This window comes from Watersipora subatra, chromosome 7 (genome assembly GCF_963576615.1).
Source record: "Watersipora subatra chromosome 7, tzWatSuba1.1, whole genome shotgun sequence".
Classification (NCBI taxonomy): Eukaryota; Metazoa; Bryozoa; class Gymnolaemata; order Cheilostomatida; family Watersiporidae; genus Watersipora; species Watersipora subatra.
In genome coordinates, this window is record NC_088714.1 from 61,812,340 (window position 1) to 61,836,543 (window position 24,204).

The 24,204-nt window shown below is 32.8% G+C and overlaps 1 long non-coding RNA gene across 1 annotated transcript; it reads left to right on the forward strand.

Moving 5' to 3' along the window:
• Positions 1–21,571: 21,571 nt before the first annotated feature.
• On the forward strand, positions 21,572–22,345 carry LOC137401056 (uncharacterized). The gene is made up of 2 exons (XR_010979283.1): positions 21,572–21,853; positions 22,051–22,345. It is a non-coding gene; the product is annotated as an uncharacterized lncRNA (long non-coding RNA).
• The last annotated feature ends 1,859 nt before the right edge of the window (positions 22,346–24,204 follow it).

A 24,204-nucleotide genomic window follows, 5' to 3' on the forward strand; every position in this document is an offset into this window, starting at 1 on the left:
TACTTTTGAATGTTCGAGAGTTGATGTTCATATAACATTGGCTTGTAATGTAGTTAGAACATTATGGTGCTACATCAATTTTACTTTCAAATGAATGTCCTAGCAATGTTACAGAAATGTTACTTTTGAATGTTCGAGGGTTAACATTCATATAACATTGGCTTGCAATGTAACTAGAATATTATGGCGCGACATCACATTTTACTTCAAATGAATTTTCTAGCAATTTTTCAGGAATGTTACTTTTGAATGTTTGAGTGTTAACACTCACATAACATTGGCTTGCAATGTAACTAGAATATTATGGTGTGACATCATAATTAACTTCAAACGAATGTCTTAGAAATGTCCCGGGAACGTTACTCTGGAATGTTCAAGTGAAAACATTCACATGACGTTGGCTGGCAATGTAGCTAGAATATTATGGTGTGACATCATAATTAACTTCAAACGAATGTCTTAGAAACGTCCCAGGAACGTTACTCTGGAATGTTCAAGTGAAAACATTCACATGACGTTGGCTGGCAATGTAGCTAGAATATTATGGTGTGACGTCATATTTACCTTCAAATGAATGTCTTAGGAACGTCCCAGGAACGTTACTCTGGAATGTTCAAGTGAAAACATTCATATAACATTGGCTTGAAATGTAGCTGGAATATTATGGGGTGACATCATATTTACATTCAAATAATTGTCCCAACAATGTTTCAGGAATGTTACTTTTGAATGTTCGAGAGTTAATGTTCATATAAAATTGGCTTGTAATGTAGTTAGAACATTATGGTGTTACCTCAATTTTACTTTCAAATGAATGTCCTAGCAGTGTTACAAAAATGTTAATTTGGAATGTTCGAGGGTTAACATTCATATAACATTAGCTTGCAATGTAACTAGAATATTATGGTGTAACATCATATTTAACTTTAAATGAATTTCATAGGAATGTCCCAGGATATATTTGATATTTTATTCATGAATAGAAGTTAGTTTATTCATGAATATAATATAATTGTAAAAGCAGCATATCTACTCTATACTGCATTTGCAATTGCTAATACAATGGGCAACTCCTGTCATTCACCAGGATATCCAACTAACAACGACATTCCTGGGATGTTCCGTAACGTTACGCTGGAATAACGTTCCAAAAAATATTGTCATAACGTTCTACAAACGTTATTTGATGATCATTGTGGAATTATGTTCCAACAATGTCGCAGGAACGTTGCATAGAATGTTGTGCAATAATATTATCATAACGTTCAGCAGAATGTTACAGGAATATACTTTGGAAACGTTATCATAACGTCGTTAGTGAACATTATTAATGAATGTCCCAGGAATGTTCCAGCAACGTTACTCTGGAATGTTCAAGTGAAAACATTCATATAACATTGGCTTGAAATGTAACTGGAATATTATGGGGTGACATCATATTTACATTCAAATAATTGTCCCAACAATGTTTCAAGAATGTTACTTTTGAATGTTCGAGAGTTAATGTTCATATAACATTGGCTTGTAATTTAGTTAGAATATTATGGTGTTACATCATATTTAACTTCAAATGAATGTCTTAGGAATGTCCCAGGAACGTTACTTTTGAATGTTCAATTGAAAACATTCACATAACGTTGGCTGGCATTGTAACTAGAATATTATGGTGTGACGGCATATTTAACTTCAAATGAATGTCTTAGGAACGTCCCAGGAACGTTACTCTGGAATGTTCGAGTGAAAACATTCATATAACATTGGCTAGCAATGTAGCTAGAATATTATGATGTGACATCATCATTAACTTCAAATGAATGTCCCAGAAATGTCACAGGAACGTTACTCTGGAATGTTCGAGTGTTAACATTCATATAACATTGGCTTGCTATGTAGTTGGAATATTATGGTGTGACATCATATTTACATTCAAATGAATGTCCCAGGAATATTCCCAAAATATTACCTTTGAATGTTCCAGCGTAAACATTTATATAAGATTGCCTTGCAATGTAGTTAGAACATTATGGTGTTATATTGTTTTTACTTTCAAATAAATGTCCCAGCAATGTTACAAAAACATTACTTTGGGATGTTGGAGTGTAAACATGCGTATAACATTGGCTTGCTATGTTGCTATAACATTATGGTGTAACATATGTACATAGTTGTATAACTGGTTCTATTAGAGCTTTTGTTGGTAGTTTAATAAATAGGCAAACAACAAACCATTAAAAAAAAGATTAATTTTAGTTTTACCCATTTTGCCATCCTCCTATGCAAATATTGTTTTGACTAAAACCAATTGATAGCAATCATTTGTCTTTTTCATCATAACAGCTGTCTGCAATCATTTTACTTTTCTCATTTTTGTATGGGAATTATTAATAGCTCTATCGATATTCATTATTTTGAGAAATCGAGCACAATGGTACAGAGAGTTTTAGACATTAGCCAAATGTGATTAATTATGAGTTGCAATCAGGAACATTATGGTCAGGCAAGTGTATCCTGACCATGACGGTTTCCACCGCTAGTGGTCGCTTCTAGATCCCAAATTTTCAGCTGGGAGATATGCAATAATATTTAGAAAGAAACCTATTTAAACAAATTATGAGCTTGCATCTAAAAGCAACAATGCTGTTGACATATTTGCTCGGAGCACGCCACACAATATTTATATTTTGCATACAAAATTACATAGAAGTTACCTTCTCATTTTGCAGCAAGATACAGTAACTTCAAGTGATGTTTTAATAATTTGGGAGTTGTACCACTACGCTTTAACAGAAGGACAACTTTTAGTTTCACATTAACTCGTTTTTATTAAATTGCTATAATAGTTGATGCTTGCAGTTTTTTGAAACTAACATAGTTAAACTGCAGTAGTCAATAAAATGGAAAGTAAGATTATTGACTTGCTAAAATTCACGAAAAGAAAGACACTGTATTCACTTTGCATACAGTTTATAGATGCTATTAACTGAAGATCCTAAATACTAGGTATGTAAAATAATACTACAAAGTTTATAGCAAGAATGACAGACTACCGCTGTATGCGTTTTGACCATAAACTCATTAGTAATGTAGTTAAAACCTCATTAGTAACCTGTTAAAAATTTGAGATACATGCAAATATAGTTGAAAAGAGCAAATTTCAAAAATAATACCAACTGATACTGGTACTAACTTCAGAGAGCGCTGAAAAAGTAAAACATTAGCTAATTTGATAACAGGCCAACGCAAAGAAGTTTGAATGCAAACAAAGAGTTTCTAAAGAGGAAAGTGTAGCAGTAATATAAATGTAACGAGGTTATAAAGCTGCAGCACTTACTAGTTCACAGTAGTTGCATCTGTTTAGACTGTTCTACATATACATTTGGTAAATAGGCATAAAGCTTTCAGCTACAATTGTAGTTCTTAGAAGTAATGATGATGCAAAAAACAGTCTTTATATAAATTGACAAACGACATTTTATTAACAAGTACTTTGATTCTATGTGTGTAACATCAACTGATATGTTTTAGGGGAATTAATAATACTATGGCAAGGTTTTAAAAATTGTAGCATTAAGTACTGAAATTCCAAAAACCATAATTCAATTGGCTTGCCAGATATTTGTTTTTTTATCATTAAAAGCTTTTACAAATTATATAGACGAAATACAAGTAAGTTTAATATGTGTATTAGTACATTTTAAACAAATTTTTCATGTTTACATTTTGTTTTGTAAGTTAAATGTTTTCAACCAATTAATTAAAAATGTATTTTGTTGAAATTATTTCAAAAGACTTGAGTCTGCTGTTGTGAGCCTGTGTAATATTTTTAAACATTTTTGGTTTGAGTTTTGATTTATTATACCAAAACAACATTGTTTGAATACTTTCAAATTACTATTCAATACTCGATTTATTCATACATTTTATTTGCATAACATAGTACCGAAAGTATATACCTTTCATTCCGCTAAATAATTTAGTTCTGTCATAATGTTAGAATAATAATAAATGATGATTTTACCAAATATGGCAGTTTTCATCAATTTAGTAGTTATACTAAATACCTGGTAAGGAGTTGTTATACTGTGGTGTATTTTATCAGGATGTTTCATAGCTTCTGTTGTTGTCAGGTTTCAACTCTTTTGCAGAATCACATGGTACTAAGCATAAGTTTTAGGGTGCAGTAAGAGAAGTTACCGGAGGTTGTATCAGATAATTGCTAGTAATTCTAGAGAAATGCTATGAGGCATGATTAACACCTCATAGATGCAACCTTCCAAGGAGGGAAAATTCTAACTGGAAAAAACTGGGTAATCTGTTATTGAAATAGATTGCAGCTGAGTACATGCTTGAACTGAATCAGTGTTTTTGCATTACATAGAAAAATACATGTGCATGTAGAGAGCTCCAAGTCAAGTCATGTTTATGAAAATCTTTAACAAGTTCACATTAAATTAGTTTAAAAAAATTCATTTTTATCATGTTGCAGTTCAGATCCAAATAGGACACTGAAGGATAAGCTAGATTAATTTGGCTTTAGAATTGTTAAAATACATCATATGTAGATTTGATACTAAGCAAAATGGCTATAGTACAATGCAACCACAAATGGTTTTTCTATTGTCTGTTTGGGTAATAGGGTTTGTGCATTTAAGGTATATCATAATCCATTTACCATAAAGATAATGTTCAAGTAAAATGTTTAGACTACCAGTTAGTATCGCTACCTCTCAGTAGTCCACATCAGACAGCTCTTAGCTTTAGGAATCAGGGTTGTATATTAGAAGACACAACATCATTGTTCAGGCTTGTCGACACATTTGGTTTTTGCTTGCCTACTTGCTATCATTTTCCATGTGATTTTATTTGCGTGTTTTATGCAAAATTTTGTGTCAACACTATGTACATAACCATAATCTGCAAATGGAGTGTTTATTTTCTGTTTTTTTTTGCATATCTGGCTAGTTGATGTTCTAAACCAGTCAATCACAGATGTCACTAAAATAATAGACATGGGCTTACATGTGATTCTTGATAGACTACAAAAGTAAGCTGAGCCTAATGAATAAACAACAGTCTATATATATATATATATATATATATATATATATATATATATATATATATATATATATATATATATATATATATATATATATATATATATATATATATATATATATATATATATATATATATATATATATATATATATATATATATATAGAACTATACTTCCCAACTAGGAGGCTTCTATCAATATATAATACATGTTAGGAGGCTCTGAAAAATTAGGAGGCGTCCAGGGAGCCTCCTAATTCTAGCAGTGTTTATAGTGCTTAACAACCCTATAGAAGTATTTTAAACATGATTCCCATAATCGCCTTATATATCTATATTCATATATATGGAAAAGAGGAGACAACTCCAACAAAAATGTGTAATTTTCTATCAATAAATTATAAACCCTAGGAGGCTCTTATATATGGAACTAGGAGGCATATATCAATTTTAAAACATTCTTACTTTTAACTGCTTTGGTATCGTTTCAGTTAATAGCACAATCTATTTAAAAACATATTGCAAAAAGTTTATGACTAAGCATCAGCAAATACAAAGAATTAGCAGCTATGTCGGATACAGTCAGTTTTGCTAATATTCATGATAGCTTTATTAGATTTGAGAAATAAAGTTGTATATTAACAAACTACAATACATTACAATTTATTTGCTGACCCTCTTTATAGTTTTCAAGACTGCCATTTAAGCACTCCCTTTTTTTGCAAGGTTTCTCATTGATCTGCTCTTTTTTGTGAAAATTCACAATAATTGCACATTATGGTTTCAACTGATGTTTAAGCATGGCTGTAGTAAAAGTTTAAATAAGTCTATAATCAGTACAATTCATATTTTCGATGCCGTTGCATCCAGCCACAAAATAAATCTTTTTTTGAAATTTTGCATCCAAACGCAATACCTGAGAGATGGTTTTTTAGTCGAAGAATTGATTTTTTAAATTTATTGAAGTAAAGTGGCAAAAATATAACCACAGTATATAACAGCTAGAGAGATGTGGCTGTTATAATGTTGCTGTGGCTGTTAGGACTATTAGTTCTTCACCCATGTAGTCTACTAGAGCTTGGTAGCAGCAGAATGACTACATGTAAGGGAGCAAGTCACATTCGGTAAGTTGTTCATGTTATTTTAGTCAATTTACAGTTTATTTACTTGAAACATACAGTTGTAGAAAAGCAGTATAAATTTTATTTAATATTGAAATAGGACTAGCGTGAAAAAAGTATGTTTCAATTATTATAATTTTTAAGGAATGTAGCACAGAACACGTTTGATATATTTTTTACATCCGTTTATGTCATCCGACTGCTGATATTGTTCTGCATAGAAAAGTCAAGAAAGGTCAGCATTATATTACCAAAAAGGAAAAAATAAAAACTTTTTGTAAAGTCCTAATTTTTGACTTTATTATTGTTACATGAATGTTCAGTTTTGCAACATCAACACAGACACGCCAGCAAACAATTAATAGTTATTTTAGTGAATCAGTTAATTCTCTAACATTAATCTATTTTCAGTTATTAATATAATTTTTGATTCTTTTTTATAATGATAAGTAAAGTTATTAATGTGGTTCTACCAACAGTCAAAACTGTTGTTAGAATATCATGATCATTATGTAATTGTATTATTGTTATCATGAATAATGAGAGTTTGCGTATTTCAGTTATGATTCTGTAAGTAATAGTAGTACATGCATAGGCATAAGCAAGTAAGTGGGTATATGCAGCCTTTGAATTTTGAAACTTTCAGTATTTAGTTTGAATCTTGTGTAGTAATTGTGTAGTAATTAAGAGCTTAGCTGTTTTATAGAGCTTCAGTAGTAGGAGGCAGACATTCAAGTTTGCCAAAAAAAACCTAACCAGTGAACTAAAATGTGTATTTTGCATTCATTTTGGTTTGTATAGCTGTTTATGCTATTTGAATTATCTTTTCATTTTTGTAGAAACTTGGTAAGCATTATTACCAGTATATTCATCAGATGGCAGAGAGTAATAGAAAGTTGAATGTTCTTTTCTAGAAAAGGTATGTTGCTAATTACACGTTGGTTTGCATAAAAAATATGTCAAAATAATCAAGGTTTCATCTACCGAAATTTATAATATTTTTTAACATATACAATAATTATAGATTACAAACTATAAAACATTATATCAGTAAGGTTGTATTTTGAAATGTAGTAAAGTTTGACGTTTTGGCAAAGTCACTATGATAAGCAAAACTTTAAATTCACCAACACAAAATATACTGTACAAAGTTTTACTGTAACTAGCAAATGTATACCTGACGTAAGAATGTAACAGCATGCCCAAAAGTAGTTTTTCTTTGTATAGTTGCAAATAATCAATGACGCTTTAGTTATAGATAACTGCTGGATGAGAAGCATTGATGGCCCACACCAAAGACTGATTTGCAGACATCAAATTAAAGGTATGCGATATTGCAATAAGTTGCTGTAAAATAGCACATTATACATGCGAGCCAAAAATTAGTGTAATAATTTGATATAGCCATAGCTTCAGTAAGAAAAGTTGTTAATTTTTACAGGCATTGTATTATTTAAACGCTTACATAAACCATTATGCCACTTTTGTGTTCTATTCATCTATTATTGGCAGATTACATAATATAAATAGCGCAAACCAATCAAAGGAATGTAGCATAGCAAAGAGATTTAGTATTGCTCTTTTTAGTCTTTATGAGTCATGGTTGCAATTGCTGAGCAATTGCATAATTATATAAAATGAATAGTTTTCCATGGTTACTCATTACCACTTTTAGTTACTCAGTCAACACTGAGAGTAATTATCAGTTTTGAGATATCATGTTTAGAGGCAGGAGATTGACAAATATTTTGTTGGTTTTTACTCTTACCCTGCCGTATGCGAATTTATGCTAAATCTATCAGCGACTGCCGTATGCACATTTATGCGAATTTTCCAACAATTGCGTGGTCACCTAATTTTATTATCCATTAAAAACATAACGGATGATTTTAAAACTTTGATGGTATTGTCAGTGTGGTTCGAATATTTCTCTAATAGATTAGTTTAAGATAACCAAGCAGTTTCAAATTTTTTTTTGAGAATTTCCAAAATAAAAATGGACATTTTTTGTGTAAGTTTTGTTAAGTATCGCGCAAGTCAGAAAACATATAATTACTTACATGTATGTTGATGACACTATAGTCAATTCAAATTCAGATTTTTGTGATTACACAGATAATTAAATTAGCAGCAGTGACTCTGATGATAGTGAAAATAATAGTTTTTTAAGTGTAAGGGACATTGTAGAGCATCGTTTTAGCTTCGTAGCGATTGTAGCTTCACATAGCTTTAGCAATGCACAAAGTGAAGGTACATTGATTTTTGCATAGCACTATATGTTAACATTTTAGCAAAATAAAATATATTACAAAAAGTTTCTAGATAAACTTTGAAGTTGAAACAAAATAGTATACATGCTTCATGTACATATCATGAAGCTAAATTGGCAATTTTCGGTGAAATGGCTGGCGGTACGCCGGTAGCTTAGTTTGTACATGGGTGGCAGTAAAAGGGTAAAGCTATAAAAGAATTAGAGATACAAGTGTATGTATTTCCTTTTGAATGATTTAGTGAACTTTGATGATTCAAGACAATGAGTTTGGCGAATGATATATATATATAAGATGCTGCTGAAGTTGCGCAATTCAACTCATGGCTTTTAATTATTACCTCAAAATGTTGAAAACACGCGATAGGAAGGGCCAGAACACTACTAAAACTCATAGTTACTCAAACCTGAAATACAGTAGGTTTTATACAAATTGCTGTACAATAACAAAACTGCAAAACTATTGGTTAAAATATAAATAGCAATATATATTATTATTTTTGGCCTTCGGTATCGGGCAGCATGTATGCAGTTTGTTTGCTGATGTTAACAAAAGTTTTACTAATAAGCTACATAATTTGCTCAATTATTTGTGTCAACTTTAAAATTTAAAACAAATGTAGTGTTAGCACTTTTAGAATATACTACAAACAACGCAGAGGAACTTTTTGTGGCATATGACTTGAATTTAAAAGTTCTCTGAAAATGCAACTTGTATTTGCCCATTTTAATACTTTAAAATGTCAAAGGGAGCTCATAATGAAAGCAACTTTAATATAATTTCAAGATGCTCAAAGCGGTACGGATGTTATGTTGACAAACATTAAAAGGTCACTCTGTACTATGGCTAGTAAGTATTTACATGTATTTAGATTTTGCATTGATGTTTTCAATTAGGTAGTGTAGGAAATCTATTTACATTAGCTAAATTACCAGCATGTGCAATACCCAGCTTTGTTTCCTATCCATCCCAAACATTTTGCCAATGCTTAAAATAATTCATTGCTCTTTTCAAATCTGATTTCTGAACCAAAGGTAGTTTTAGCAGTATAAGAACATATACTTCTCTTCCTATGGGTCTACTCACTTTTCTGTAGCAGCAAAGGCCATTGTTTTTAAAAGGTCTGTAAGAATTGTATTACTTATTTTGACTTCCATTGGTGCTCGTAGCAAATATAATTTCAGTACAATTTGCATCAATAAAGTTATTATTACTTGTTTGTAAAGTATTTGGAGCAAAACAATATTTTATGTGCACAGCAAACATTTTTGCTGCAAGCTTACCAAAACAAAATAAAACGTTTATTTTTATGTTACATTTTAATTAAACATCATGTTCTATTCAGTTATTGCTGTCAGTACTATGCAGTTATTGCTGTCAATGTTCTTTGTGCATTCTTGGCACACTTTTATGTTAAACTTCCAATGCATTAAACACTTTAGAAATAAAGTGTCCTAAGAAGGATGCATAACATGAGATTTGTCACTGGCTTGTTTTGACCTATATCTAGCACTCTTTAGCCAAAGGTGTCTAGCTTTACTAAAATATTTGGTATTGAAATTGTACATAAATTCATTGCCTGCATACACATCAATCATGATGTCTATGCTCTTATTATGTGTGTTCTACTATTGCCTGCTTAGCTAATTCACTTTCTACTTCTCAATAGCCTCAGCCTCCGAATGAAAGCTATTGTTGTTATTCCTATTCTTTGTAACTTTATAATGAAGGAGGTTGTGGTTGGGCAGCTCATTTGCTTTTCACTCTATTAGAAATATTGCAGCACAAGTATAACTGCAGTAATAAAATCTTCACAGAATTGCATAATGTGGTCTTATTCTCCAAGGTCTTCTCACTAGCAGAAATGACCTATGTACTTATGCAATTGTGGTTTGTGCTTAAAGTGACTCATTCTCCTAATGTGGCATGGCTTGCTATCTTCTTGCATGCTAGTCAATTGATTAAATAGATTGTAAGAAACAAGCCAACCTCTCATTCCTACACAACCTAAAGACTTATCACATAAGTTCAACCTTCTAGCGAGATTGTAGCCGCTAAACATTTTGCTTTTTTTACGCGTCTAGCCATTTAGGGTTTTGCAGCAGCAGAAAAACAGACTAATCATGTCACAATTGGTATATTTGTTTGTCACAATTGTTTTATATTACTTTTGCCAATTTTGTCATTGAATTAATTGTACCATATTATGGTGAAAAGGCATCATGAAAAAGTATTTTACTTCGCCTCAATACCAATGCAAAAGGTTAGACCGGTAGTGGCCATTTTTGACCTTTAGGGCGAGCCACTTTAAATACTATATCTAAGCAACTTACTCATGTCATCAAATTGCGACGGCAAACAACAATGCATAGGTTTTCGCAGCTAATTTGGATTTGGATTTTACTGCCTTAATTGCAAGATCGTAATATTGTCAAGTTAAAAAGGTCAAGAAACCCCAACTTTATAATGCTAAAAGAATGAAATTATTACTAATTTTCATAAAATGATAACTTTGTAATTATACACAAGGGTAGCTTTGTGAGATTAACTGGCACACATTAAAATAGTTATGGTAACATATAGCACAGTAGCCAGCAATTGATGAATATCTGTGACTCTGTCGATGCTCCTAACTTTTGTAACTTTTTAAAAAGCATTAAAATAATTATGGATGCTTTTTATTCTGATTAGTAGTGTTAGCTGATTGATAGCACCAAACAGGCAGAATTATTAGTATACTATACTGCCCTGAGCAAGCAAAACGCTGTATCTTGATATTTGTAAATTGTTCAGCACAAGCACAAACGCGTTTTGGTCAAGCCTGGCATCAGTATTAGCAGTATTTTAGTTGTTTTTTTTATTTATTATGGTGAGATATCCAACAATCTTTACTGAATTTTTTTTCGTGAAACTTTAAAATCAAAGGAGTTATTTCACTTAGGGCATTTTGTTTGCTTAAACTGACAATTTACTAAGCTGGCACTAGGCAATCAAAACGCCCTATCACTGCAGATAGGGCATTTTGATTGCTTAATTGGACTGGTTTCTCATTGTTAGTTTGCCACAAGACCATTTGCCATGACTGGATTATCAAAGGATTACAAGTTTAAATTCTGATATTAACCCGCAATTAGTCAACAAAATGATATATGTTGCAATTCCTATTACTCATCCAGTCAACACATGGATTAAAACCCTGTAATAGCCATATTTAGCTCAAAAGTTAAGAGATGATCAAAGATCTAGGTATCCTTCAAACCAGATGTCATGAAATGAAAGGAATAAGTAAAATAGTAGTTTAAAAAAGATCAAACGCTTTTATTAAAAATAATTTAAAGCAAACAACTGAGTGCAATAATGTCAGTATTTTAAAAAAGCGGAACCTTCCAATGGACATGTAATTAAAACAAATTTTTCATCAAATCTCTGAGTCGGATCTTTAAATCGAGACTTTTGTCACTTAGATATCGTCTTGTCATAATAAATATATTATGATAAAAAATATAGCAATAAGATTGAGCACTTAGAAGTGCACTAGCTTGTATGAGCTGCCTTGAAACAACCAAATATATATGCTTCAGTTTCGCTTCCCTTTGTTTATATACTCTTTGATTACATAATGCTGCTCATAATGTCCAACTTTGTGTATGTTCAGGCCAATCAAAACGCTGTATCTGCAGATAGAGCGCTTTGATTGCCACTTTATGTGTGGTAAATGTGGATAGGGCGTTTTGCACATTGTGAAAAGTGCTATTTCTGGTGGTCTCAGATATATGAAATTTCGAGACATGTTAGATCTCAACCTAAATTACATATAAGCACAAAAAAGTGAATTTTGAAAAACTTTTCAGATAGGGCGTTTTGCTTGCTTAGGGCAGTATAAAGTTATGATAATGTATTATTTTCATTGTAATTAACAAGTTGATGCATTTTAGTCGTAATTTGATACGGATTTAAACTAGAGGCTGAGTCATAAGTAGGTGACTGGAGTAAATGAAATCCTTTAAATCGTTGAAGCTTTAAAATCTATGTTTCAATTTTGTAGAAGAATATCGCATGAGATAAAATATTACAGCTTCATAGAATTTTAGTAATGGGAGGTAGGGACACGGGTTTGCTGAAAAACCTAAAAACAACAGGCATCTTTTGCATCACTTTTTAATCTGCATAACATCTGTTTGGGCTATTAAAATTGTTTTGCTTATTTTGGTAGAAACCTGGTCACCGCATCCAAGCACTATATCCACCAGATGGAAAATGGTACGAAGCACAGCTGGACGCTTTCTTGAAGGGGGTATGTTGCTGATTAACAGTTAGTTTCCACAAGAGCGTGCCACATTAATAAAAGTTTTATTTCAAAAAATTTATAAGAAATAATATTACTATAAAATCTATGTTTGAATGCCATGGCACTGCATTTTTTAACCCTTCCAATTATAGTGGCAAAAATTGTCGATTGTGCTTCATAATATATGTTCAATCTTTATTAGCTTCAACTCTATCTAAAACCTTTTTGTTATAGATTTTATTTTTCCAACACGTTAAAAAATAGTACTATTCAAAAAACTTAATGCATTCCTACTTCGTGCATTGCTAATGCTATGTGAAGCTACGATCCCTTCGAATCTCAAAAAACAATGCTCTACCATGTTCCTTACTCTTACAAAAACTATTACTTTGACCACCATTGGAGTCACTATTGGAGCTGCTACTTTAATTATATGTGTAATCACTAAAATCTTAATCCGTCAGTCATCAACAATCATCAATAATGTTATCAACATAAGTAATTATCTGTTTTCAATTCTGGATGTACTTGCGAAAGCTATAATAGCACTAAATATTTCGAAAATCAGAAAGAACAAATGTTTCTTTTTATGTTGAAAAGTCCTAAACAAAAATTTAAAATTGCTTCGTGAGTTTAGGGTAATTTTACAGGGAAACTTTTGGACAACACTGTCAATACCATAAAAAGTCTTAAAGACTGTTAGTTATGTTGTCAACGAATAATAAAATTAAGTTACTACGCAATTGCCAGGAAATTCGCAACATGCACATATGCCGGTCGTCCATTGATTTTGCCTAAATGCGCATGCAGCGGTGACAGGGTTAATAAAATATTATGTAATCTCTAATTGAATCCCCATTCATTTAAACGCCCCTCTACTAGACCTGTACTATAATAGATGACGGTTAAAGATAGAACGCCGCCGTTCAAGTGAACGTTACTTCTTTTGAAAAAAAACACATAAAAAACTATATAACACACAAACTAAGCTGTGATTCAGTGATAACATATACACTGGGCGTTGAGCTTGCAAAATGCCATCGTTAACTGCTTATTCTAATGCTGTAGCATGTGCAAGAAATTTTAGCCTCAAATAGTAGTACAGATTTCATCATATTTGCTAAACCGTTTTTTCATATATGCCGAACTATCAAGGCCGCTTAAACAATAAAATTATTATCAGCCTGATAGAGTTATTAATTATTTCCACGGTGCTGCTTTCAAAGCTTTAACGAAAACACTGTAAAGCTTAGAAGTTAGAAAACTCGCTTCAATATGCATTGACAAAAGTATTAATTGCTATTGTTGTAACTGAGTCATTGTTAGTAAAAATTTGTCAACATTTTTCTATCCATCCTGTCCAAAATCGGATCCAAAGATCCAAGAATGTTGAAGTCGCAGTCAGCTGGATGTGGTTGTCAATTAAAGGGTGACACTCTAGTTTTCAACACTTCTAGAATAGCACTCGAATGAACATGGCCTTCAAATTAAGATTCTACCTTATGTCAATTTAGCTGTATTTCAGAATGTTATAATATTGGAGTTTTGGGTCAAGGTTAAAATAGCAAGCATAACTTTGCAAATATTGACGCAACAAGATTTTAGTTTTAAATAAGGCTCTGCTTTCATATATTTGCAAATCACTAATGCATGAATTTAAAAAAGAACCCAAGGGTATATTTCTCTTTGTGTAGTAGCATCTAATCAAAAATGCATTGATTTTAAATAAGTGCAGAGTGACATACATGGATTATCAACACCGAAGAGTGATTTTCAGACATCAGATTAAATGTGGGTGATGCTATGATAAGTGGCTTTAAACTAACAAAATGTACTAGGGAACCAAGCGTGATTATTTTGCTGTAGCTCAAATGCAGCAGAAAAAATAAAGGTGTCTAACTTTTCAAGTAGTTCAGTCAAATTCGTTGCCTACATAAATGCTGACACTAGTCTTTGTGTTCTGCTGCTGTCAGGTTACAAAACATAGCTCTCCTAGTCAGAGGCATTTAGGTATCTAGAGCAATCTAGGCATTAGTGGTTTCAATGAACACCTGAACAATGGTGTTTAACCACATTGCTTGACCCCATAGGTCAAGTATTAGCCTAATTAATGACTCAATAAATAGCTACCCAGTCAGGTCACACTAAGCTTAGCAGCAATCGTTCTGAACACTGGCCAAATCCTGATCATTTCTCTAATAATTTGAAGCAAATAGAAATCCAAACTGCTCTATCGCATGCATGCAAGTGGCACACCATTTAGTTTCATAATTAGCTACTAAAGTAGTATATAGAAGTGGTCATCAAAGTACCTTCTACAGTATATGTGTGTTTTGAATAACAATACATTGGTTAAGTATTATATTACTAAATGAGAAATGACACTAACGAGCATTAATGTCCTTATTGTTCACTTGTATCTTAGAAACCATCAATTCTGTTTTGACTTGCAGCACGTAAACCAGCTTATTTAACTTTTGAATGGAGCTGAGCAATGATATGTGATTCATCAAAGCCATAGCTTATCAGATTTTTATAAATGATAATTCACATTATTTACTATTTCAGTCAGCAGAAAACGGTAAAGTGCAGAGGAAATAGCAGAATTTGACAAGTACTGGACTGAAAAATCAGGCAAACTGCCAACAAGATCAGTGTTGGATGCTAAACACTCAACGCTGCCTAACAGAAGTGTTACAGTGATTCGGGCTCGAGCCAACAACTTGCTAAAGAAGGCTGCGAGAAAAAAATGCCAGCTGAATTTTTTATGTTGTTGAACCTTCTTATTATCATTGCGTTGTATTTGTCAATAAATGTGCTCTTTTTGAAGACTAAAAGAGACCAACTCCGCAGTAATGCACTTGTATAGTTATTTTGTATCAAGCAGTCTTAGCTATTATTTTATGTACAGAAAATGTGCATAAAACAATGACTATGATAGATAATACAATACCGACAATAGATATTATCTGTTGCACTGCACTGTACACTATGATGTATTATTCAAGAAACAAGCTCTAAGATAAATTATAATAATTCTTTTAAAGAAAAACTAAATATAAGGAAATATGCCGCAGCAGCCAGTCTACTGACAACTTACTGTCAAACCGACAAGCCCAAAAAATTACTTAGAACGCTGTGCTTGACTAAAAACAATCAGAAATTCACTACACAATGAGAAATATATCTTTTTGGGTCATTTTCCAAATTTAAGTGAATGTGTCTGAGTAGAATGTTCTATCAATTTCTTGACAGTTCAGGGCATTATTATTACTGGTAAAATGTGAATAATAGCACTCAGTATTACTATTGATCAATAAAACCACCCAAAGTCAAGAGATCTAAAGTTAGAAAAAAATTGGTATTGTGCTGGGTCCAGCCCGGCTGATCATTGCTAACAATAAATTGCAGTAAGAAAGAAGTTTTGAAAAGCGAAAATGCCCTCAAGATAGAATGTTATTGTATTTTTATTGGCTCTCTATGTGACATATGCCCAATGGGCTTGTTTGGAATCTACCCAATTTATGGTGCTGTGGTATTGCACAGGTTTTGCAACCTGACACTCCATTCCCGAGTGGGGAAATGTTTTTACTTAACGTTCTAAGAGTGGCTTAAGATGAATAGAAAGACATTGCTGTTATTGTATGTTAGATTGAGTAACTAAGTATGTTGTGCAAGTAATTCATATTATTACTGTAGATAATATGCACAGCAAGCAAAAATGTGTGTGTTTCATTTTAGCAATCACAGTAACTGAGTTGCGTCCATGCATTGTTACCAACTAATTTTTTTTAAGTTTTTGTATGCAGTGCAGCAGCGATATGTGACTGAATAAGAAACTATAACATAGACCATATTTACAAATATTGAGTTACATTATTCGTTTATATTAGTGAGCAGAAAGTTATGCAGCCTAAAAGAAAATTGAGAGTTCAAAAAGCCATGATCGGAAGATTGAGGCAAACTACCAAAAATGCCAGAGCTGTATACTGTTAAAAGAAATTGGTGTTTGAAAATTATAATGATGACTTATGCCCGAGCCCACAACTTACTCAAGAAGCTGCAAAATTAAACTGGCAGCAGGGTCTTCTTGTTGTTGAGGCTTTTGTAATATCACATTAAACTTGACGTCTGAATAAATTTACTCCGTTTGGTGACTAAGCAACGACCATTCTATGGTACTTGACTAGTTGAATTTTTTAGTATCAAGCATGGTGGCTGTTGTTGTTTTAAATACAAATTTATTGATTCCTACGTTAAAGTTTAACATACTATACAATATGTAGGTTCTAACAACAGTTATTGTTGTTTTATTGTACAGATTATAGCAGACTCTTAGTTGATCTATAAGTGATAGCAACATCCCAAATTATGTGTAAGCCCTGGCACCTCTGCATTGATATGTAAGTTATAGCAACCTCCTAAATAATATATAAATAACAGCAGCTTCCTAATTACTATATAATTCATTGTAGCCTCCTAACTGATATATAAATAGTAGCTACCAACTATATAAAATTCAAATTATAGTAAACTCTTTTGTGATCTATAAGTCATAGCAACATCCTAAATTCTATGTAACCCATAGCAACCACTGCAATGATATGTAAGTTATAGCAACCTCCTAAATGATATATAAATAACAGCAGCCACCTAGTTAATATATAATTCATAGCAGTCTCCTAACTGATATATAAATAGTACTGTAGCTACCAACTATATGAAATTCAAATTATAGCAAACTCTCAGGCGATCTATAAGTGATAGCAACATCCCAAATTATGTGTAACACATGGCACCTCTGCAATGATATGTGAGTTATAGCAACCTCTTAAATGATATATAAATAGCACCAGCTTTCTAAGTAATATATAATTCATTGCAGCCTCCTAACTGATATATAAATAGTAGCTACCAACTATATGAAATTCAAATTGTAGTAAACTCTTATGTGATCTATAAGTCATAGCAACATCCTAAATTCTATGTAACTCATAGCAACCTCTGCAATGATATGTAAGATATAGCAACCTCCTAAATGATATATAAATATCAGCAGCCTCCTAATTAATATATAATCCATAGCAGCCTCCTAACTGATATATAAATAATAGCTATCAACTATGGAAAATTCAAATTATAGCAAGGTCTTAGGTGATCTATAAGTGACAGCATCATCCTAAATCATATGTAACTCATACCAGCCTCTGCAATGATATGTAAGTTATAGCAACCTCCTAAATGATATATAAATAGCAGCAGCCTCCTAATTAATATATAATTCATAGCAGCCTACTAACTGATATATAAATAACTGCTATCAACTATGGAAAATTCAAATTATAGCAAGGTATTAGGTGATCTATAAGTGATAGCAACATCCTAAATTCTATGTAACCCATAGCAACTTCTGCAATAATATGTAAGTTATAGCAACCTCCTAAATGATATATAAATAGCAGCAGCCTCCTAATTAATATATAATTCACAGCAGCCTACTAACTGATATATAAATAATTGCTATCAACTATGGAAAATTCAAATTATAGCAAGGTCTTAGGTGATCTATAAGTGATAGCAACATCCTAAATTATATGTAACTCATAGCAGCATCTGCAAAGATATGTAAGTTCTAGCAACCTCCTAAACAATATATAAATATCAGCAGCCTCCTAATTAATATATAATTCATAGCAGCCTCCTAACTGATATATAAATAATAGCTATAAACTATGAAAATTCAAATTATAGCAAGGTCTTAGGTGATCTATAAGTGATAGCATCATCCTAAATTATACGTAACTTATAGCAGCCTCTGCAATGATATGTAAGTTATAGCAACCTCCTAAATGATATATAAATATCAGCAGCCTCCTAATTAATATGTAATTCATAGCAGTCTCCTAACTGATATAGAAATAATAGCTATCAACGATGGAAAATTCAAAATATAGCAAGGTCTTAGGTGATCTATGAGTGATAGCATCATCCTAAATTATATGAAACTCATAGCAGCCTATGCAATGATATGTAAGTTATAGCAACCTCCTAAATGATATATAAATATCAGCTGCCTCCTAATTAATATATAATCCATAGCAGCCTCCTAACTGATATATAGATAATTGCTACCAACTATGTGAAATTCAAATTATATCAATTTCTCAAATGATCTATAAGTTATAGCAACATACTTTATTATATGTAAATCAGAGCAGCTTCTAAAAGAAACAAGTTACAGCAAACTCCTAAATGATATAAGTTACGGCATCTTACTAAAGGGTATGTAAGCTATGCCATGCTATGTAATGTTTCCATTGTAACTATTACATAAGTTACAATGGTAACATTCTAATTTATGTGTAATTTGTAGCAATCTGCTAACTGGTAATCATTATTTTTGCTTACTCATTGAGGTATGAATTATTTTACCTTCAAATTGATATGTAATTTACAACAACCATCTAGACATTCTCCAAGTTTTGACAGTTTTTCTAGTATGCATATATACAAAGTATGATAAGGCGATGAATATATATTGTATGATACCATATTCTCCTAAAATTTCCATAAAAATATATAATAATTAGGAGGTGAATAAATATATATATATCTACAATGTAGATAAATTAGACCATATAGGAGGCTTACCCGTATATATTTGCGTTAACTCCTAATCCCTTATATTCCGCAACCTCCTAACTGGTATATATTTATTCAACTCCTAACTCGGAAATATGGGTATATATATATATATATATATATATATATATATATATATATATATATATATATATATATATATATATATGTATACATGTATGTATATATATATGTATATATATACATACATAAATAGATATATAAATAGATACATACATAGATATATAAATACCTCCCTTTCTGGAGAAGAAATTGAAAAATGCTGGAATGTAAGAACAACTGTAATCCCAGTAGTCATTGGGGCACTGGGCGCAATAACACCGGCGCATAAAATGTGGCTTGCCCAAATACCAACAGCAATCAACTCAGGTGAGTTGCAGAAAAGTGCGCTATTGGGAACAGCTAAGATCTTGAGGCGAGTGCTCAAACTCCCAGGTCTCTGGTAGGAGACCCGAGTTAGAGCAGAATTTACCACCCATACGGGGTATCCGGGGTGAGGAAACAATTTTTTATATATATATATTGTGGAGGACTAGACAAATGTATTAACTATGCTCTTATCCTTAGATATCAATGTTCTGTATTACAACTTTATGTGTGCTTTTCTATTATACCCTATTATGTAACACTGCATATCTAGGCCTGCCTCACAGGCCTGCCGCAACGTAATTAGGTGTTATGTAATCATTATGTAAGTGGGCGACGCTGTGCAACATGTATTCATGATTATATATAATAAATAGGCTAAATTCACTCACACCGACTGATCACGTTTATGCCTGCCTGGGTGGCTTAGTCAGGACCATTCTACCAAAACTGATCTAGCTTCAAGTAAGGACTGCTTGGGAGATACCTAAGGAAGGCTAAGGGTTGGCTACGCTACAACAGGACCTGATCAGAAATGCCATAGCATTAGAGATCAGGCCCTACAGTAAGCTAGCCCGGAACCTGACTATTCTGACTCTAACCTAGATAGGGTCTCAGAGAGCAGGCTGTGTTAGCATTCCAAGTGAGCCTGAGATTGGGGCAACCAGCCGTGGCCTGATCAGACCACTAGGTGTGTCAGGCAGGCCGACGAGGGGAAGGCCCAGAGTTCAGGCTGCACCGGCTTGTTAGGATAGTAAGGCTGGCTCAGCTACCGGGCCAAGCCATTACAATATATATATATATATATATATATGTATATATATATATTTATATATATATATATATATATATATATATATATATATACCGAGGAACCTAGGACCGAGGAAACCAAGATTAATATATATATATATATATATATATATATGTATATATATATATATTTATATATATATATATATATATTAATCTGTGTCTAAGTGTAGTCCTGTTATAGCAATGATAATAATTACCATCTAGCTTCAGGGCTCATAGCCTCACTAGCTGAATGCCTGGCATTGCAGGGGTAATAAAACAACTTATAAACAGTTGCAGATAATGTACTGTAATTGTAATGTAGTAGGTAATGTAGTGTTTATAAGCAGTTCTATTACCCTTGCAACGCAGGGCATTCACCTAGTAATAAATGAAGCGTTGTGCATGTCTTGACAATGTTCTAATGAACTGGAATGTTTTGCAGAGATAAATTAATCATATTAGCAATGAGCATATTAGTCTTATTAGCAATGAACAAGATGAATGTTTGAAATATGTGACATATTATCTGAAAACCTACCTCAAAGAAGAATAATGGCTAATTTTGTGAATACTTTTTACAGAAGCAGCGGACCATTTTAACCTTAGCTCAAGTGTTGTTTTTGTAGGCCCAAATTTATTTTGGCTTAGTTTAACTTTAACTTAAGTGACCTCATAACACCTTTCAGAGGTACAGTGCACCCTCGAAATACGATTACCCTGATATACGATTTTTTCACCTTACGAAGTCAAACATCGTGATATCTTCACCTCGCTATACGAATTTTATTTCACCATACGAATTTGAGAAAAGTTTCGCCCGAGTTAAAATTTGGCCGTCGGTGTGCTCATAACACACGTCGAAATAAAAAAGACACCGAAATATAGTTTGCCGAAAACATTCTTAGAACGTTTAGAAGAGACACGATGATCGACTTCTCTCATATCCGCGTGGAAAATTTCGTGTAAAATGCACAAGCGAGAGATAATATTCATAGCGTTATTATAGCTTTTGCTATAAACTTTCAAGTCAGCATACGTATATAACTACAAGTATCTACATTTAATTCGTTATCTATGGAATCTGAGACCGATCCAAACGTTACAAAACGAAGGAAAATTGATTTCTATGTCAACGAAGTTGGATGTCGTAAATAAGAAGGGACCCGTATTATTAACATTGTCAAGGAATATGATCGCAACCAATCAGCATTTGCAATTATTATTAAAACAAGAACTCCATTAAAGCAAGCACAAGAAAGAGCTTCCGACAGAAGATTTGAATGAGCTAGGTCCATACCTGCCAACTCTCACGCATTGGGCGTGAGACTCACGCAATCACCCCAAAGAAAAAATGAAAATGCGTGAGAAATGCGTGAGATTTTTGCCCCAATTTCCACTATTTTATATATACTATCATTGATACATCAATTGCCCCAAAACCAAATCTCACGCATTGCCCCACTCTTGGGTTGGCAGTTCTGGCTAGGTCATGCACGCGATCAGCATTCAAAAGGAGCAACCATTTAGTAAAGGCAAGGATGTAGAAGATACGGAAAACCCCACATTCGCAGAAATATTTTAAGTGTTTAATTTACTGATGTGGACTGGTACATTAAAACAATGCATGTATAATATATATTATTTATCTCTTGTGTGGCATGTTTTTCATATTTTAGTCATTTTATTTGTTTCCTTTTGGTTTTATGTTTTATTCTCTTGTTTAACCATGTCTTTGCATATGGGCTTGTTATCTTCTACGTGAATACAATTCGTCGTATGTATGTATGTAACTCATATAACTAGCTACTCAGGATAGTTGAAGCATCCACATTACTTTCTGAAACTTGCTAAAGCCCTGTCCCCCCCTAGGGTATAAATACGTACAAACTTTGTATGTATAGTTACATTGATTCTTTTGCACATTTCATACAAGACAAACTACTGTACCACATTCTCTGGATCCTTTTACAAGCGCTAGCTAGCAATTTTCTGCATTGCACCATCAATTTTTTTCGTAGAAAAGGTAGAATTGGACAGGAATGGACAACTTCCTTTAGCCTACTAAAAAATTCCAATTCATTACGTTTTAAATTTATTGTCAAGTGCACAGCACCATAATTAGCATTGATACGCTTTTGCCTCATCTCTGCTTTACTCGCTACATGTACCAGCTAAAGCCACGTTACTCCAAAGGTATGTACGTCCTGTATAGAAAATAAAATTTTATTTTTCTTTTCGGTAGCCATTAAATGGTCAAGTGTGCGAGGGGCCGCTTTCTATAACTGCATCGCTCGGCCTTATTGATTTAGGTTGAAAAAGGTTTCAAACAGATAGGCTAAAGTTTATAGTGAAAGTGAAGATATGAACTGCTGAAGGATAAAATTTCGTGATAAAAAGTTGATACATACTAAAACTTAGTTTCAAGTGTAGGTTTAGCAAGCTAAACTTACTTGAAGTGAATTCAAAGTTTATGTTATGCGTACCTTTTGAAGGCAAGAACTCCTTACCGTACGTTATGCATTTGGTACACACATTATAATTTTGCGTTTTATTGCAGATCATAACCATTAAAATACACTAAATACAATACAGTTACTGTAGGTAACTATAATTACTAAAGTTAACATACTATTTTGCTGCTAATTGTCAATATGTACACATTTTTATGAAAAAAATTGACGATTTTCACCAGGGAGTGTTTGCATTGTTTAATTACAATGGTCTCTATACCCCGATATACGAATTTTTCACCATACGATGCCAACCCTGGAACGAATTAACATCGTATCTCGGGGGTGCACTGTACATGTATATGGTTTCATTTGATACCATGCCTTCAAAGTTTGCTCCATAATCGAACTAAGGGCAAGTCAGTTAATGTCAACTCATGCATACCTCAGATGTTTAGATTTGTCACTCTGTAGCTTTTAAATGAAGTAGACGTATTGAAAGTGATTGTTAAGTATCCCTACCATAACTTTGCTAGTAGATGAACTAGGAAGCCTCATACTAAGTCATACACTGTGAAAAGAAGAAAAGCGATGAGACATGATCAAAGTCAACTAGCATTTGCAATGATTGGTGAAACATGTTTATTCATATAGAAGAGCAATAAAGGTGAAAAATTCAAACAGCAAGCAGTAAGCGCTGTAAAATAGTCAGCTTGTCTGAGGTTGGGTGAACAAAATCCTCCATAACATGACAAAAGCAATCACAAAGATTCTGTTATATATTCTGCTGATGTTCCAAGCTTTAGCTGCGGGTAACAACATCTGTAAGGGCAAAAGCTTACAAAGATGTTTGATGTCAAAGATAGTCAATGACTCCGTCCAATGCACTCGCGCAACTGCATCAAGCTTCGAAAATATAAATTCTAACTGTTTACATGTTTCAAAAAGCAAATAAGTCTGGTAAATCTAAAATTTTACTGTGCAATCATCGGTGGAGTTGTAGGAAGTTGCAGCTATGTGATTGCAGCCAATTTCATGTGCAACTAAAATTGATAGTAGTTGCTGCAGTGTAAACACACCGTAAGACATTTCCACTGTAAGCCTATTGAGTGATGTCATAGCGAAGAGGCAAACTGGTAAACATGACTAAAATAGTAAACTTTTGATTGATTACTGTTCATGCAGTCATA